A 17,844-nucleotide genomic window follows, 5' to 3' on the forward strand; every position below is an offset into this window, starting at 1 on the left:
TGGCTTTGCTACAAGGCTCTGCAGCTTGGAAATGCCATGAGGTTCCTCTGAGTCACTAATAGTAATGGAGAAAGTGAGCAGGAAAAGATGTGTTCACTCTTTCTCACATAAGCAGAGTGAAGGGTGCCTAGCTAAATTATTGAGGGGCAGATTAAGAAAGAGTAGTAGAGGGTTTTAATCACTTTTTAATAAGAGTGTGCCTTTACTGTTTAATGATTAAACTGCAGGTAATATTCACTGGATGTTGCGGAGGCAACAAAAGATAAGAAGTTCAGAAAGGGACTAGACAAAGTGATAGAGTTAATTAGTCACTAATGAATATGGCAATCTCGGCATGACCTTTTGCAGACGGGATGCCTGAAACACTATTACTGGAAAATAGAAGAGTATGACAAATATAAACAAACTGTATTTGCCTTATTCAGATAATGTTTTTACAAGTATTTGCAGCAAAAGTCATGAACGTGAGATTGTCACCGGGGCTGGATGGCCCCTTTATTTGGCCTTAGATCTCTCTTTGTCTGCCACAGGGCTCTAGCAAGTGACAGTTTCAGTTTTGTTAACCCATAAGCTATCGTGCAGAACAAATCATCTGACTTTAATCAGCAACTGCTTGAAAAATGAGGATTAGCTTCACTGAAAAGAGATATAAATAAAATCAGCGTGATGTTAAATAATGTCTTATCTGTGTACATCAACATAAAGGAAAGTGGGAAGGTAGCACACTGGAGAGAAGGTATGAAAAGGTTTCAGATCTACTTTAAATATTAAAGCCATGAGTCTGTGCCTAAACCAAACTGTCGTTCACTTATTCAGTGGACAAGTAAGAGAGTGAAGTTAAAACAACCTAATGTGTTACTTCCTGGTTATCATAACATAACAAAGCCTTATGTTCTGCTGCTTCATACAAACACGGCTGGCTTGGTTTCCTGTTTGGACTTCCTAAAGGATACAAGTCAGTAAATGATGCAGCATAATGAAGGGGTTATCATCTGAACAGGGCTTTCTCTTCTACTCTGGCTCTTTCCCAAACACAGCAATAATTCTTAGGAGTCATAAAAGCGAGACAGTGTGCTGCCTGTGAGCTACAGTATTGGCACTGCACAAGTTTGTACACAGGACATTTTAATCTTTAACAAATAAAAGGGCTTCAGTAATGTACTCAGTCATGAGCATATTTTAAAGGACCAGCCACAGCTCTGCATGCTTCCGTGCTTCACTGGAAGTTAGACCTGTCACCCAAGAAAGAAAAAATGAAGTGAAGATACAGATCCTGTTCTGTTTGTGATGAGTAGATCTTAGCCTAAGGTAATGCATTTGGCATTTTTGTGAGTGTTTCTAAGCTGAAAAGAGTTTTTATTATGTTTTTATTATGTTTTCTGACTTCTGGTTAGGACCTAAATCAAAGTCCTTGTAAAGTAGCAGAGTTCTCCTCTGGTTATAGAGTTGGGATCAGATCTGCAAACAGTAAGCATAGATATACAAATGAAATTATATTCTGCAGGGATTTCTCATCACTGCAGGCATTATAATGGGAATATACATCTAATTGGCTCAAATGAATGTGCATGACTTTTGTATAGGAAAAGGCATATTGAAGATAGTCTGTATCATACCTATCATACAGAGGTGTGAATACCTGATGCATACATGGACAGCTGGAATGATAGCATATATACCCCAGATGTCTGCTGGGGTAAACTTAGCTGTCACTTCATAGAATCACAGAATATCCTGAGTAGGAAGGGACCCACAAGGACCATCGAGTCCTACTCCTGGGTCCCTAAAGGGCCACCTAAAAAATCAGACCATGTGTCTGAGAGCATTGTACAAATGCTTCTTGAATTCCATCAGGCTCGGTGCCATGACCACTGCCCCGGGGAGCCTGTCCCAGTGCCCGACCACCCTCTGGGTGCAGAACCTTTCCCTAACACCCAGCCTGACCCTCCCCTGTCCCAGCCCCATGCCGTTCCCTCGGGTCCTGTCGCTGTCCCCAGAGAGCAGAGCTCAGCGCCTGCCACTCCGCTCCCCTCGTGAGGGAGCTGCAGGCCGCCATGAGGCCTCCCCTCGGCCTGCTCTGCTCTGCGCTGAACAAACCAAGGGCCCTCAGCCCCTTCTCATATGTCTTGCTCTCCAGATCCTTCATCTTCATAGTCCTTCTTTGGACACTCTGTAACAGTTTTACACCTTTCTTATACTGTGGCACCTGAAACTGCACACAGTGCTCGAGGTGAGGCCGCACCAGCGCAGAGTAGAGCGGGACTAGCACTTCCCTCGACCGACGAGCGATGCCGTGCTTGATGCACCCCAGGGTACGGCTGGCCCTCCTGGCCATCAGGGCACACTGCTGGCTCATGTTCAGCTTGCTGTCGACCAAAATCTCCAGATTCCTCTCTGCGGAGCTGATCTCCAGCATCTCATCTGCCAGTCTAAGTTCAGCCAGGGTTGCCCCTTACCAGGTGCAGAATCCAGCACTTTTTCTTGTACTTCCACATAATGACAGCTGCAGACCAGCTTTTTTATTAAGATTATTGCTCTGAACAAACACATGGGAGATATTAATGGTGTTTTTGTTGTTGTCTTTTCTCCATCTGTACAGTGACAACTAAACAAGACATGAGTCAACATGTCTTTATTAAATTAAAACAAGCACCTTAGTGAACAGAAAATGCAAGAGACCCATGGTCCTTCAGAGACATTGGACAAACGGACTCATGGGTGTTACAGAAAACATCTTACAGGAAAAGATTTAACATTAACTGTGCCATGTTAAACCCCAAGTCATGAAATGGATAGCCCAGAGCTGTAGGTCTGCTTGAGCTCACATAGCCCGTATTGTCAGCTCAGATTTACTCTCTGTTTTCTTTTAACTATAGACACATTAATACGTTTAAATTGTCATTATAGCGTGACATTGAAGCTGTGGCATTAAGATGCACAGAACAACCCGATGATACTGCTGATATGAATTCAATTTCACAAGCAATTAAAACTTTATGTTTTGATTCTCAGTTTCCATCCAGTTACTCCACCATAAGCGTGAAAGTGTGAACTAATTCATGTAGCATAATAACCACAATTTGGACAAACACTTGAACTCTTAATTAACTAACATTTTAAGGTTCTCTCCAGGCTCAAAGGAGGCATGGGCTGTGTCACTCCTTCCAGTTCTGGATTTCTAGGCACTCGTACTGAGAATCTGAATAGAGGAAGAATATCATTTTAGCCCTCAAAGTGAGGTTTATTTTCCACAGAAAACAATATATAGGGATCCTGCTGTGTTCTGAGGTGTCTCCCTGGCATGGGTTCAAAGCATGGCTGGGGTCTGCAGCTGGTTAGTGAGGACCCACTCAGCTTCTGGGTCCAGCAACATCAGGGACAACCTCAGGACAAAAGGCAAGTTAAGTTACAGGTCTCTTTTCACAGAAGCAATGCAAAATGATTATGGGAGGCAGGACACAAAAGTGGTTGTAAGCCAGGATTAAAATCATTTCACAAATTGTGATCTTCCCCACAGAAGTCAGTCTGCATTTCTCAGGAAACTTTAAATGCTTAGAGCTCCCAGTTGCCATGTTGCACAAAAGAGTTTCTGTTTCAAGAACCTTTTTATTGTTTTTCCTGTGGCTTATGTGGTTCCGTTACTGTAATATCTTTACCTTACACAATTATTCCTTATAAGACTTCAGTGTAGAAAGAAATGCTGCATCCTCAAAGTAATATGAAATACAGGCTGACGAGTAGTGTCTTAGCCACCTCATAGGGTTTGCAGGTTTGCAGTTCAGTTTTCTATTCCAGCTTTGGGGTACTCATGATCACTTTATCTCTTAAAACTTCAGAAATGTCCTGTATTATCTCACTTGTGGTTTTCCTTATTTTTTTTTTCTTTCTTTTTTTTTTTTTTTTCCACCTACTTGATTAACAAAAGTTCAGTACCCTGGAAGCTGCCTCTAACTGAAGGAGAAATTGATGATAGATATCTTTGATGCACTTCTGTTTGTTCATACTTTCCAATTTTATTTATTTATTTATTTATGTATTTTAATTTCCTGACCACAAAAAGATTTGCATAGGAAAAAGTACACTGAGTAAAGCTCAGTTTGGGATTTTCCTGTTACACGGTGTCTGCTTGAAGTTCTCTGATTATTATATGAGTGAAAAGATTCGGTGTCTGTCTATTTGTCTAAGAAAATCGTACAGTGGCTTGTAGACTTCAAACATTTCTAAAGCTGATGGTTGGTGTTTCCAGCCACACGTTGTATCCACCTAGGTACCTGCATGGATTTTGTGGTTGTTTCTTAACAGTCTGAGTTCCACGAGCTTTTCCTCATGTTTTACGCCTTCCAGCTAGTGCTACAGTTTCTACATGCTGTGTGAAATATGACCATGCAGTTGAAAGCATGACTAGTGTTTGCTAAATTTTCTCTCTTCCAAAACTCTTCTTCTCTGCACCAGTCCTCTTTTCTGAAGAAGAGACACAAAGTAGGGCACAGAACTGTTGGAGTGCAGGAAGTAGTCTTTCTGTGCTGAAACTGCTGAGAATGGGTAAAAGACAAAAGCTACAGAAAGGGACAAGTTTCAGCCCCAGAGCCAGCAAGGCGTCCAGGCTCGTACTGTCAAGCTGGCAAGGAACAGAAATGGTGTGACCACAGGGACATTCAGCAGGCATGGGTTTGAGGGCACGTGGTGTTAGTAGAAGCTGAGGGGGATACTATGACACGTTTGCAAGTATAAGTGCATATATCCTTCTGAAAGTGGAGGCAGAGGGAAAGAGATCTCTTATGGACTCTGAAGCACTGAGCGCTCCCTCCATGTGCGCTGTGAATGTATTTTCACAAGCAGCTAATATGCTGCAGACCCAGGATTGTGAAAGAGAGTGGAAGAGTTCCAAGGACGAATACTCAGAGAACTTCAAGCACACGCTGTCTAACAGGAAACTCCAAATCTGGGCCCTAAACAAAGTCTGGGGGAGAGAGAGACTAAAATCATAAGTTTTTCTGTTAGGAGAAAAATGTGCTCAAAGGTTAGCTTCCAAAAGGAAAAAGAATGAACATAGCACAGTAACAATTCTCTGTCATCTTCTTCTCTGGGGGCTTCTGTGAGCAAACCCCATGTATATGTTCTAGGGAATACATGGGCATGGCAGAACACCTAGGGCTTTTTCTTTTTCTTTCTCTCTCTTTCTTTCTTTCTTTCTTTCTTTCTTTCTTTCTTTCTTTCTTTCTTTCTTTCTTTCTTTCTTTTCTTTCTTTCTTTTTTCTTTCTTTCTTTCTTTCTTTCTTTCTTTCTTTCTTTCTTTCTTTCTTTCTTTCCTTCCTTCCTTCCTTCCTTCCTTCCTTCCTTCCTTCCTTCCTTCCTTCCTTCTCTTTCTTTCTTTCTTTCTTTCTTTCTTTCTTTCTTTCTTTCTTTCTTTCTTTCTTTCTTTCTTTCTTTCTTTCTCTCTCTCTCTCTCTTTCTTTCTTTCTTTCTTTCTTTCTTTCTTTCTCTCTCGCTCTCTCTCTTTCTCTCTCTCTCTTTCTCTCTTTCTCTCTTTCTTTTTCTTTTTCTTTCTTTCTTTCTTTCTTTCTTTCTTTCTTTCTGAATGATGTTCCAGTGTTTTCAGAAGGAAAACCCTAAATCTTTGGATGAAGTCGGAAGAGATCAGATGAAGTACTAAATGTATGTAAGGTATGAAAGAAAATACATGAGATGGAGAGTTGCAAAATGAGAAGTGAAGCAGCTTGTGGACTTCTCCACTTGTTTTTAATAGGGATTTTGTTTTGGGGTTTTGCTGGTTCCTCAGTTTACCTGGATGTGCAGGCGTGGGAGCAGAGATGCAAGCCCTATTGGACCCAAAGAGTCTGCATGTTCTGTACATCCAGTTCTTGAGATTACTGTTTTCTTCTGAATGCCAGAGGGCTGCCTGCCCACCCGTGCGCTGTCAGAGCTTCCCTCTTGCCTGCGTAGTCAAAGGGAGTCCAGTCATCACCTAGAGATATTTTTAACCTTTAGTAAGGAAACTGCTAAATAAGTATGAAACATCGTGTGACGGAAAATGGAATAAATGGGGGAGGTTTTAAAAAATGGGCTTATAATGATCATTTTCTGTAAGATATGTTTTCTTTTTCAGTCTTAGGCTATATTTAGATATACAGTTCAATATATAGACTATATATTAAAAACTATATTATTGATATAGTTTCTGCTCATATACTACAAACTTTTGTTAAAAATATATATAATTAGAGAGAGGGTTTACTCTGCAATGTTCAAATGAACAGATGGTCTGTAAATCACAGTCCTCGGAAGGTTCTGGAATAGCTTTATTCTCAGGAAGGTGATATTTCTGTCTCAACCTGTAAAGATTTGGACAGAACCACTGCTCTTAGTGTTGGGGAGCTTGGCCATGGTGGTCAGTAGCTGAGTTTGTACAGGGCCTGGCTGAGGGCTCTTTGCAACGTGCTGGGCTCAGAGGAGCCACTGCTACTGTTCCTGCATCTTGTAAGCACCTTGAACACAGCCTGAGTTCAGGCTGTGGAGAGGTACTGCTTATTTTTTGGGAATACCTGAAGATGTCTGAACCCTTTCCAACGGGGCTTTTCTAGGCAAGAAGGGTCCCAAGCTATCCTTTTTGTCTGATTTTAAAACAAAAGCAGATGGAGACCACATACTCTGTTCTGGGAGGCTTGAGCCTGGTCACACTTGTTTTGGTCAAAGTCACAAACATATTTCCTCTTGGGAATAGGTGCAATTTTACTTTAAATACTCTCATATGAAATTAAAATTATCTCCTTCTCTAAAATAAACATACAAGTGTTTTCAAACAAATACTCAACAAACTTCCACAGTAGTGCACCACAGGCAATGAACTGTAACAAGAGTTAGTGTTCAAGTATTGTGTATCACACAGATCCTAATTTTAAAAGGTGAAAGACAAAAAAAAATGTAAAAATGTAGGAAAAAATATGAGGTAGAAAACAAACTGTTTTACAAGGGTTAGATTCTTATCAGCAGGCCTCTTGATCATTCAAAGATTTCAAAACAGTTTCATTTATAGATCTGACAAGGAGCAGATAGTGAAGAAAGCTTATTGTGCTAAACACATTCAAAACACTAGACTCAACAAGAAAAATAATAAGCAAATGGTTTATAAGCTTGTCCTGCATATGCAGTAACTCGTTATAATTTATAATTAGGTCATTTATATTGTAATCTGTATTAGCTCTGTGTTAATATGAATTTCTTTTTAATTTAAATCAATTTACAAGAGGAAAAGTGAAAATTCATAGCCAGGTACAGAGCAGAATTAAGAGCAGATTTGTCCGTTCAGATGAAGAAATGCTATCACTTACACTGCTCACATGATTAATGTAGAGGACTTTGTGGCTAACACTGTCAATGTTTTAGTCAGTGAAATAAACACAGGAGATGACCACAATTTATATATTCTTTCTGACTTGCTTTCCAGACTGCTACTCTATTAAGATGATTCAGAGTTGTCCAAGTTTCATTTACCTTACTGATCTCAAACAGTAACTCGTGTCAGTCCAGTGACACATTTCAGAGACTTGTTTCAGGACCTAACTGGGGAAATCAAGGTCAGTCAAGATCCAGTATCTTGAACTACTCCGTTATGGATTTGGAGTTGTTATTTCTGCTGTATGTGCATGCCAAATCAAAGCTTTGATATTGCAGAGACAGCGTTGTACACGGCATCTCATTCAAATCTATTAAAATAAGAGAGCCTAGCATACCATCTAGCTGTGTGAGCAGACCAGAGACCACTGGATTACTTCCATCTCCTTGGGAAAAGGATTCATTGGTTTTGCTTTGTTTTGTTTCACAGTTTTCACAAGGAAGACATCAGCTCTCTTGGAAATAGATTGTCACGTGCAAAGCAGAAGTATTATCTGGCGTATTGCCTGGAACTGAATTGATAATGTTTTTTCTCTAAATTTCTCTATTGAAAGGCTTCTGAATAGTACAAAATAAGTGTCTTTCATGCTCTGGTGTGCTCGTTTAAGATGTATAAAGCTCTTGGCAAGGGATGAGGGAGAAGTCAGGAGTTTTATCACTTCCTGACATTTTCATACCCATCCAAATAACTCCCTTCCTTTTCCATTTTTAAACAGGTTGTGGAATGACCTGACTCCCATTTCCTTACCAGGCTGCAAGAAACACACGTGGTTTATTATTTTAAATTGTCTGCTTATTGAGTTTGCCTGTTTGTGACTTTCTCTGTTTAACACAGAGTGTAATTGCTGTTCATTTCGATAGGGGCATGGCCATGGCTTTAGCCACTACAGATTATCAGTCTCCAAAAATCCTTTTGACATGCGTCAACCAAACTTCAAAAAGAAAAAGAAAGACATCTTAAAAATTCAATATACAATTATTGCTCTTTGATTTTCATTCTCTTGTATATGGAGGCAACTAAGGTAAAAGCCTTTGTCTGAAAGGCTATCTGATGTTGTTCAAAAATCCCTTTTGAGCTAGGGAGTCTACATACATACATGCTTGTGAACAAAAACAGCTCACAGGCACTGTCCCACGAGCGTCTCCTCCACGTGCACGCTGCCTGGTACACTTCTGCCTCGTACCAGCCAGCTTCTTCCCAGGAAATCCTTGGCTATGGTACAGGGACCAGCCCAGGCTAGGGATATTTCCCAGTCAGAAGTGAAGCTGAGAACACATTTTTGAAGGCAAAAAGAGCTACAAGGAGAGAAACAGACAACCTGTTCTCTATCCCATTAATTTATTTGTCCTGATATGACTGGGTGTGCAGGTGTTGAGAATATTTTTCATTTTTATTGTGAAGGCTGTACTGCCTTATGACAGAAAAGATAAAGGGACAGGGCAAAAACATATCAAAAGATGAGAAATACAGCTTTGAATCCTGCAACATGTTTCCCCTTAGACTGGAAAAAAATGTAACTTCCAAGTCGGGATGCAGAAAAGGTTTTGCACTTGTTCTGTGTTCTAACATAGAGCCATCCCCCAAACTCCACACCATTAATTAGACCAGTGTTAACCTGGAGTAAGATAAAGCACAATCTGCTTCTCTCTCGTGTACAGTAAGTCGATCCTTTGTAGCGTTGATAAAGGATATGATAAATGTATTAATAGAAAAGAATAGTTCAGTTGGAAGGAACTTTTGAAGACCATCTGGTCCATTAAGTTAGTCAAATGTTGACTGTGTTAAGATACACCCTTATTAAGGGTGTGGTAAAGTAGACCAGTATTAGGCTATGAAGGCACAGAAGAGATTTTTGCTCAGCTTCTCCAGGTATTTACACAAACACCTGCTAGGAGGGACACGCTTTGTCATCATTTACGTCTGTATTTTGTAGGCGGACTCTGCTTTTCTCACAAGGCTGAAGCAGGTTCTGGTAAAGGGTGAAGTGATGCCCGTGTGGAGGTGCCCGCACTAAGAAGTGACGACGTGCCTGGGGGCACACTCGTCGGGCAATCTGGGGACAGCTCCAGGCCTCCTCGTTGAGCTAGGGCCATGGAGCATGAGGAGAAAAGGAGCTCTGAGCCATTTTCCCTGTTTTTGAAGCTGCAAGAGGATTAATGAAAAACTTACAAGGGGAGTGAATGTTGTGACGATTTGGGAATTCTTTAGGCCCACTGGCAATTTTTTAGGCACCTAGGGAATTGTCCTCAAGTCAAATGCTATTGTTCACATCTAAAAATATGCGCAGCTTGAAAACAGAGGAAGGTGGTTTGGCAGCATCTTCTCTTTTCTCCCTGCCATACTTGAACCAAAGAGATAAGACAGGAATCTCCTGCACATCCTTTTATTGTTTTGTTTGTTTGTTTGGTTTGGTTTTTATAATTGGCTGGAAATGAGGGAGAGGAAGGCAAAGAGTTAGAGCCAACACCATCTCAGGAAGCTTCAAACAATCTTAACAGCTCACAGTTTGATACACTTAGTAAAAATGACAATTTCCAACTTCTAAGAGATTTATAATTATTTCCAAATTATAAATTATGCACGGGTTAATAAACTCTAAGGCATGAAAGAGAGGAAAAGGATAAGGTGGGGAAGGAAAAGGGTGCATAAGAGATGGGATGATGACAGGAGCTTCAAGTACACGTTTCAAGATTTAGCCAAAACAAATTGAGTACTGGCAATGGTACTGCATGATTTCAGTAGTGCCTATTATATTTTGGACTAATTCCTCACTGTTGAACAGCTGGATTTTATATTGGATGAAAATGATGACATTTAATTAGCTAATGGTATTGTCTAATGTGTCTTGCTGTAATTCTGGAAGAAAATTCTAGATTAAAATCACCACCATAGTTTATGTTTTAATTACGCAACTTTGGTCTTATGCTACCCGGCATACAAAGGAAGAGCTTTTGAACCTTTTTGAGAGGGCTTTTGCTCTCCTCCTGGGTTCAGACTGTGATGCCATTTTTCACACTTATCTTTGTAAAATTAAGGTAAGAAAATATTTGTACTTGAAATTAGCTCAGCTGGTTATTCACCTCTGACCTACTCATCATGAACAATGTACCACAGTCTGATCCGTAAGACAAGAAAAAAAAGCGTTTCACATCATGAAAGCATGGTCTGCTGTTTCTAGTAAAGACTGTGTGAAGAAAGCACTTATGCAAAAATACTGGCTTACTTAGTATTATGTAGAAGAAAAGTGTCCCATTGAGCCATCTTCAATAGAAAGCACAATCAAGCATCAAAGAAGGCACAGCTATATCATTAAAACGGGTATAACGTCAATTGTATTTAGGACAGTGATACATAAAAGCATAGCTCCTGTTTCTAAATTGGGCCAACTACCATCGCTAATTGGGTCAGCTAACCACAAGGGCACATGCTTCATTTCCTCTTCAGGCATGTCATTTGGTGGCTTCTCAGAAAGTTACAGCTTGTGTACTTTACAGAAATACTTTGAAACACACTCCAGAATAATTTATGTTCCTTTTGCAGCCATTACTTTCCTTCTGTCCCATTTTCTGCACCTTGCCTCAGTTATCTCCCCTTTTCTATTATCTCAATATAAAATTTACTTTTTTTCATCTTTCAGATGTTCATTTGTGACTTTATATTATTACTAGTTTTTACTAAGATGTCTCTCTCAGTAACTTCTTTAGAATGATTTTTGGTTTCCATTTATTATTGCTTATTTCTCTTCTGTGTTTTAATATGCTTATCTGAGAAAGCTATGCACACATGGCATTTCTCCAGTCATGTTCTCAGTTCTTTACCAGTTCAAATATACCTTTTCCCCTCTCCTTTTTCCATCAGGTTTGGCTACCTTGTCTAATCTGTTTAATCCAGCCCCACTTGTTTTGGTCATTATGAGAAATAAGGAATATTGAAACCAAGATATCATAAAATACTAAGTGTTGATAGCTCATTAATTAAATACACTTGAGAAGTATGAAAAGATGATGACAAATGTCAAACTCCTGCTCTTATAGGAAATGGAAATTTCCACAATACAGCATTGAGGAGAGTCTTTTAAGGTTTAGCAATGTACAGCTCTGAAGATTTTGGCCTTACTGAACCCACTCCATTGCTTTGTGGCAGTTGGTGCTGAATGCACACAACAAGTCTGTGGATCAGTAACACCCTCCAGTCTAGGAATAAAATTGGCCATTGCCTGATTAGATTAATTCTGTGTAAGGTTGGATTTGGAGCAAGTGTTTCATACTCAGGTAAGCAGTGAGAAGGAATAACAGAAAAGAGAGTGAAGTGGGTAGGAAAGAAAGTATGATAAAAAGATGTTTTTGAGAGATGGAGATTGTTTAGACAGGGAGACTGGCATTAGCCTTTTTTTGTAGGAAGAAAGAAACAACACAGTCAGAATATGACAGGAGATGGATATCCATGGAGTGGGAGATGAAGAAACGGGTGTGACAGATGGATAGGATGGGGAGAGCAATTGCCAACAACCCCCAGCAATTCTGGCTGTAAGGGTGTATAAGAGGAATGGACTGTAACTACTGGCCAAATTCACTTGATGACCCTAAATAGCCTTTCCCATGGCCATTGCTGGAGACAGATTTCTGAGCCAGGTGGGACATGTTTGTGTGGTCCAGTTGGGCATTGCTTTCGTTCTCAGATATTGTGTGCACCTCTGAGCTTTATGATTTAAAAAGGATATTAAGATATTTGAATGACTCCAGAGGAGGGCAGCAAAGCAGGTAAAAGGGCTGGAAGGCATATCCTGTGAAGAGAGGCTGAGGACACCTGGGCTGCCCAGCCTGGAGAAAGGAGGCCGAGAGGCGACCTCAGCGCTCTCTGCATTGTCCTGAGGAGGGGAAGCGCAGAGGGAGGTGCCGGTCTCTGCTCCCTGGGCACCAGTGACAGGACACACGGGAATGGCACAGAGCTGTGCTGGGGGGGGTCAGGCTGGGTGTTAGGAAAGATTTCTTTCCTGTGAGGGTGGTCAAACACTGGAAAAGGCTTCCTGGAGAGGTGGTTGATGCCCCATGCCTGTCAGTGTTCAAGAGGCATTTGGACAATGCTCTCAATAAAATAATTTAACTTTTGGTTAGCCTTGAAGAAGCCGGGCAGTGGTATTCAGTGGTCTTTGTAGCTTCCTTCCAAATGAATTAGTCTAGTCTAGTCTAGACTATTATCAAGAGTAAGTTTATCAAGATCACAAAATAAACGACTCAAAATTATTTGTTTCTTAAGGTTGCTTATGCATTTTATTTTTCCTATGCATGTGTTACAATTATTTGTTGTACATTCTAGGAAGACATCAGCTCTGTTGGTAAGAAAGAAGGTGCTCTCTTTTAATCATCATCTAGTCAGGACATCTTTTCTCCCCAGTAACTCAAGGATCATCTTCATGCTTTATCTTCTATTCAAGTCCAGATCATAAAATATTTGTTTCTACATATATTTATTTTTGGTGGTTGCCTTTTTCTTTTCTTTTCTTTTCTTTTCTTTTCTTTTCTTTTCTTTTCTTTTCTTTTCTTTTCTTTTCTTTTCTTTTCTTTTCTTTTCTTTTCTTTTCTTTTCTTTTCTTTTCTTTTCTCTTCTCTTCTCTTCTCTTCTCTTCTCTTCTCTTCTCTTCTCTTCTCTTCTCTTCTCTTCTCTTCTCTTCTCTTCTCTTCTCTTCTCTTCTCTTCTCTTCTCTTCTCTTCTCCTTTCCTTTCCTTTCCTTTCCTTTCCTTTCCTTTCCTTTCCTTTCCTTTCCTTTCCTTTCCTTTCCTTTCCTTTCCTTTCCTTTCCTTTCCTTTCCTTTCCTTTCCTTTCCTTTCCTTTCCTTTCCTTTCCTTTCCTTTCCTTTCCTTTCCTTTCCTTTCCTTTCCTTTCCTTTCCTTTCCTTTCCTTTCCTTTCCTTTCCTTTCCTTTCCTTTCCTTTCCTTTCCTTTCCTTTCCTTTCCTTTCCTTTCCTTTCCTTCTTTCCTTTTTTCCTCTTTTCTTTTTCTTTTTTTTCCCTAGTACTGACTTTTCAATCAAGTTATTTCACATAGCAAGCTCATGCTATAAATTCAGTCAGGACAAGGCTGTGCGTTGAATGTAGTTTTTATTTATAGCTGCCAACAAAACTGACAAAGAAAAAAAGGACACACCATAACTCTATCTGTAAAACTTACATGTGTCAGGTATCTTGTCATCATGAGACTAAATAATTTTGAACAATGAAAACTAGGCAAGGCCAAGAAAGGGTGAGATGTATCGAAGTTGGGGAATAAAAGTGTTTGCTGTCTCTTCAGAATGGGAGATGCACAAGAAGTATGAAAATGGGAATGAAAAGGAGAATCTGCTCGTGGGTCCCAGCTGCTACCCTTTGTATGTGTCACATTCACTTTGAGTACGTGGGCCAGACCCAGGTTGCCCCAGGGTATAGCATAGATGTGAAATAACATGTATCTATTGTAGATACCCTGTTTAACCCAGACAGCCAAATATTATCAGATATCTCAAAATGTGGAACAAAAGAAATGTTAAAATTTTCAATAGAAAACCTTTTTTCCCCCCAATGGAAAACAACTTTGCAATACCTGTAAGTGCTGATGCTACTTTTATTCATTGTCACTATTACAGTTCTTCCTTTTAATGAGTGTTGCACGGAGAGGCAGGAAGCCTGGCAAGCCACAGAAGTGTAAGCACAATGTGCTGGTACCATCTGAGCAATGTTCCAGAAGCAGTCTACGCTGTTGTAGGGCTGCACTGATTGATGCGATGTATTATCTTTGGTGTAGCAGACATTATTGCCTTTGCGTAACTTTGCTTGTAGCTGAAAAGCTCTTGAATGAGAAATTCAGAGTGTCCTAGTGATCTTGCAATTTCATTTTTACATTTACATTGAGGAGCTGTTTTCTATGTAGTCTGCTTTTTTTTTCTAGGTTTTTAAAAAATATTTGTAAACAATAAAACATTTTTCTGAGTCTAATCAATTTCTTTGAAAATCACCAGCTCTAAACAAAACTGGTGACCATTTCAGCATTGCAACAAGTATGGGTTCCCAAAAGCATTGCAGGAGGCTCCTTCAGCAACTTGCATTATCAGGATGAAACAACTGGTTTTTAAGCAGCAGAACTGCTGTCTAGCTTACCTCAGTGTAGGCTTTCACAAGAATGTTTTTCAGAACTCTTTCCAGTAGCAGCCATTGCAATCAAATGTTACTGGGGAAAAGATATCTTTCATATGCATCTGATTTGTAAATAGAGCATGTTTTGGCCAGTTTTCTTTTAAGCTGTTATAATTGGCATGCATTAGGCTGTGAAAAAAATGGCCCTACTTGCTTTAATGCCAGGAATAGAAACATAATCTTTGTCAGGGACACGGTGCTTGCATTTCTGTGAGGTGCGATTTGGCCAATTTAGAAATTGCTATGTATTTCGTCTCACCTGTGGCCATATTTGCTCAGCGTTAGAAGATAAGGCCTTTGGATAATTTTTTTTTAGGTTGTTCTATCTGATCTCTGACTATGCTCTGGGAGCTCAGTTTCTGTGCCATGTGAAAGGAAGTGTTACGTTATTGCAACATCTTCTACGTAAGCCATTGACGCTATCCCTTTCCAGAATATCTAGAAAATTCTGGGTCCTAACCACTGTAGATATCAGTGTAAGGAATTTGAGGAGGCAGCCTGTGACCACTCTTTTTAAAGCCAGCTGGGGCCATGGGCTAGTTTTTCCCAGGTATTAGGGTGCCTCTGAAAGCTACCTTAAGCTGTAGCTCCTTCGGAGCGGTGTATTAGGGCCAGCAGATGACTCTACTTTGGTTATTCTTTTTCTTCCACTACTGCCCCTTCTCTGCTTTGGCTTCCCTAATGGCTGGGGCGGCCAGAAATGTTCACAATGTTGTCAAAAGCAGGAACTTACCCAGCACGAAATCCCTTGGATGGGCAGGAAGCCTCCTCTGTGTGGTGCACAGCGCACGAACCAAGCTCCTTCCCTCCCTGCCACTTATGTTTATGTGTCGGTAAGCAATGTCACCAAGTTAGCATAAAAGTGCGCATCAGATTTGTAATGTTTCACTAAATTGAAGCAAGTCCTTGAAAAGCTGCTCTTGAAGAAAGCAAAACAAATTTTGAGAAATTTCTACCAAGTGAAACAACACAGGAAAATCCCAGTTTTGTAACTTATTGGACCTGTGCGCTTAACTTTCTAAAAACAGAGAAAAGGTCTGATCTGCAATAAGATATATGTCAGAGACAGCTCAGCTAATGTATGGATTTGTCTTCTTTCCTTTAGCTTTGTTCTTTCTCTTGTACTCCTTTGTGTCCTTTGGCTTATTTGCTCCTTCTCCCCGGTATGCTGTCATTCTGAAAACACATGCTGCAATGCTGCTGAGCAACATGGCACAAACACCTCACAAACGAAGGGTGGGGAAATAAAGGCAGGACTTACTGGTGAATCATGTAAACAAAAATTATTGTTTCCAGCTTGCCTACATATAGTGTGCATTCCTGCCCTCAGCGTATCCTGTTTAAGAAAATAAAATAGCAATAATAAAAAAAGCATGGGACTGTGGTCTGATTTCTCTTCTCTCCTTCAGGCTTCTTAAAAAGAGCAAGGAGCTGAAATCAGAAGGAAGCAAAGCTCACTCATCATCTGGCAGTGCAAGAGATGCTAGGAGAGTTCAGAGCTCAGAACTGCTTCTCCCGTATAGTCCAGGGATGGACGAGATGCTGCCTCCCATGATATCACCTTCCCAGCTCTCCAGAAAGTGGCTAGAGATCTGGTAGGGGTGGATGGGGTTGGAGGGAACCAATGGTTACAGTAAGTAGAAGTTTTTTTCTGCATCCCAAACAAGAATTAAATAAAACCCCAGCTGCTTTTGTCCTTTTAAATTCACTTTCAAACTCCGCTTAGCACTCCCAAGAGGTTTGTATCATCAGTTTAATAGCTTAAACTACTATCAGCTCAAGCTACTGGTTTGACACCAGTTAAATGGTACTGCCTAATTCAGGTTTTGTGCCTCCTCTTGTGATCAGACATTCTGGTCACCCACATTAAGATGATACCCCCTCAGATGGTGAATTAGCATCAGGCTTAGGCAATGGCCCAAAGGAGAAAGCATTGAAGTGGCTCCTGCCTTGCCTTCTGTTGTTCTCTGTGTTCTGAGTTCTCTGGCTGTATTGCTCAGTCTCACAGGCTTGGACCTTTCCCATCTCATTACAACTTCTTCTAGCTGGAGAAACATTAAGGCTGCTGCCATGAATGGTGAATGGTGTGGCTCTGAAGTCATTATTGTGTCTTCAAAAAGAGTTAAATCAGCAAAAGGTCATTCCATAATAGCAGTAAAAGACAGCAGTTATTGTTCAGTGGAAGAAAGCAACATATTGACTGGTGGCTTAACAGGTTACATTCTCACCCAAGCTTTCTTTGCAAAAGGAAATATAAAAAACACTCCGAACCAATCTACGTCAATGTCTTTAAGCCACTTTGGATCCTGTAAGTAAGGTTAGGCTCCCTCAAACAATAGTTGTTCCTGCTGTGTCCCCCTGATTATTTAATAGCTTTTCGATGCTTCCAGTAGACAAATAGTAACACCCCATTCCCCAGATCCCTAGAGCTCTGTTGCCTTAAAGTGAACAAGAAATAGGAAAAATAACAAAGCTCCATGACACATTTCTCACTCTCTAGCTCCACTTGCATGTAAAACCATGGTTAACCTCTGAGTCAAAGCTCTGGCTACTGTTTGTATCTCTCCACTCCCCTACAACAGCAGCCCAATGACACTTGAATGACTGATTTTTATTAGGAATCCAGTTCTAACATTTGCCATAAACTTTTTAAAGCTTTTGATTGCTCTTTTGCACGGGATCACAAGGAAGCTTTTCTTTACGTGCAAGCACAACCTTACTTTACTTTATAATAGTGTTTCACTTCACTTTTCTCAGCCTTTCTTCTGGACATATCCTCAGAAATCTGGCCACCAGCTTAAATATAAATTGGTGGTTTTAGCTTACTAGCTGGATTTCCTTCCCCAAGTCCTCCTTACTTCCACTCCTTTCTCCCTGCTCATGCAAAGTTTTTACCATTCACATAGCATTATATCATATTTTTCAAAAGTCTGTCTTGGATTCTTCCTAGTACATGCAGGTCTTTTTGATTTTCCTCTTCTCTTCTTTACACAAATCTGGCTATTCCAATGCACTTCAAAGGTCAAAGACAAAGGCTAGGACAGTAATATTTTCTATATAAATAAAATCATCAAAACATAAAGAGGCTGCTATCTCAGAACAGGAGGCTTGGAAAAAACTGCATTGTTTCCCTTGGAAGACCATATGGAGAGTCCTCATGCATTGCTATTGTTCTCCTTGTCCTCCTATACAAATACTTCTTCATAACACCCTTTAGTTTTACATGTATTCCATTCTGTTGTGGGCAAAGTTGTACATTACAGCTGTTTGACCACTGCTTTGCATA

The 17,844-nt window shown here is 40.3% G+C and overlaps 1 protein-coding gene across 1 annotated transcript in view; it reads left to right on the plus strand.

The window, feature by feature from the left end:
• The first annotated feature begins 1,192 nt into the window (after positions 1–1,192).
• LOC310892621 (interleukin-1 receptor type 1-like) overlaps positions 1,193–17,844 on the plus strand; it is a 50,906-nt gene continuing 34,254 nt past the window's right edge. The window contains exon 1 of the mRNA XM_083820621.1: positions 1,193–1,308. The gene's annotated coding sequence lies outside the window, so the exon portion shown is untranslated. The remainder of the gene's footprint in view (positions 1,309–17,844) is intronic.

The sequence above is a fragment of the Anser anser genome (assembly GCF_964211835.1).
Source record: "Anser anser genome assembly, chromosome: 1".
NCBI classification, from domain to species: domain Eukaryota; kingdom Metazoa; phylum Chordata; class Aves; order Anseriformes; family Anatidae; genus Anser; species Anser anser.